Raw genomic sequence first — 1,715 nt, forward strand, 5'->3', positions numbered from 1 at the left:
TGTTACGTCCAAATTCCGGAAAAGTGGGTTTTTAGAGAGAGAGAGAAGGGAGTAGAAAAGGATGGAGCGTGGAAGGACGGTCAGACTCTAGTCTCGCAGATATTTGCCTGGAAACAAACACCGGCGAGTCGAACGCACCCTTTTTTTTTGTCCGCTTCGGAATATGGGTCAACGTCTCGTGAAGTCGCTATGACGCCTGTTTCCTACGGGCGGTGCGATCGTCGGTCCGAATTTCGAGTCAGGGAAAAATCCCTTTCACTCAGGAATGGACCACGTGCAATCTTTGAAAGGGCAAGGTTCGGTGTTTACGAGGTCGTTGTTCTATCAGGCGGGTTTTAAAAATAGAGAATGAGAGCGAGACAAATGATCGGTAACATTATTTATTATGGCTAATTGACAATAGGAAATTACGCAATTATATGCTAATCGTTTATATAATAATATTGTATTTATTACATCTACTCTATACATTATGGTTATTAGCACACAGTATGTCTATTTCAAAAACGGTTACGCTTTTATAATATCTAAACTATACATTGTGTAAAAAGGGGGGGGGATCGGATAGATTTGGGTTAACATACTTCAAGGATGGAAACGGAGGAAGGGGGGAAAAGATTATGGAAAAATCTTACAGGCACTAATATTGCATTGGGGGAATTTGGGAGGAATACGGGGATATTTGAGGTAGGGCTTCGACCGGTAATGGCATTTCGAATTTCATAGGGATCAAAGTAGTGAGGGCCGATAGTGTAGGCCCCCTGAGGGATAGATGCGGCGGTTACCCGCGGGAATTGAGAGATGAGTGACTCGAAAGTGTCACTCTCCAGGATCCGGAAGTGGGATCTAGGTGGGGGTGGAGGAATTTCCTCTAGGAATTCCACGCTGTCCGTGGAGTTCGTCGGAGATGGACTTCTGGGGGGAGTTGGGTGGAACGAATCGGATGAAAGTGGATGCAAATCGGGAAGGATTCTTTCTGTCAGTGCGTCCGAAAACGCAGGTGAAGGAGTTCGAGGGGGAGGAGAAGGAGGTGCCTGAGGTGGTGAAGGCGAAAGTGTTTGAGGCGGAAGCGGTATTGGGGAAGCGGTATCGGGGTGATTTGCCGGCGGAGCCGGTGGTGACCCGGATGGTACTGGTGGTAGGCGACCTTCGACCGGACGATTCTGCTCTTGTGAGCTTCCGAGATACCTCTTGAACTCTTCGTCTAAGAGTTTCCGTGCCTCCCGGTAGGCCCGGCTTCGTAGCCACCCTTTGAAAGAACGGTTCGGACGCGGCACTATAATTTGATGTAAATTATAGTGGTTGGATTTTTTTTATATATATGCGGGTGAGTGTGTATGTGTGTATATAGGACTTACTATTGTTGTATTCTGCGGATGTGGGTAGATCGAAGTCGTTGGCCTCAGGACTCCTCGGAAGGTTGGCACTCGGATGTAGAAGCTTCGGTCGAATCACTTCAACGCGTATCGCGTATTGGCAACCTCGGGGATGGAGTTTAACCGGTGACTTTAAAATGAGTACCGAATGAATATGACGAGTCCCGAAGGAATAATGATTGTTACGACTTATTGAGAAGTCACTAATAACAGTCGAGTCCCGAAGGAGAAGCCTAGTAACAGTCGAGTCCCGAAAAAGAAGTGACGCTCCTCGTGGAGGACCTCTCCTTTTATATGGCGAGTTAGTGACGCCGAGAGCGGAGTACGTGTACTGCTGAG

General features: G+C 47.5%; 1 protein-coding gene across 1 annotated transcript in view; it reads right to left on the reverse strand.

Annotated features, from left to right (window-relative positions):
* Positions 1–1,715, reverse strand: part of LOC108748464 (calcium/calmodulin-dependent 3',5'-cyclic nucleotide phosphodiesterase 1A-like) — a 362,329-nt gene that overhangs the window by 100,359 nt on the left and 260,255 nt on the right.

The sequence above is a fragment of the Trachymyrmex septentrionalis genome, unplaced genomic scaffold, assembly GCF_001594115.1.
Source record: "Trachymyrmex septentrionalis isolate Tsep2-gDNA-1 unplaced genomic scaffold, Tsep1.0 scaffold220, whole genome shotgun sequence".
NCBI lineage: Eukaryota > Metazoa > Arthropoda > Insecta > Hymenoptera > Formicidae > Trachymyrmex > Trachymyrmex septentrionalis.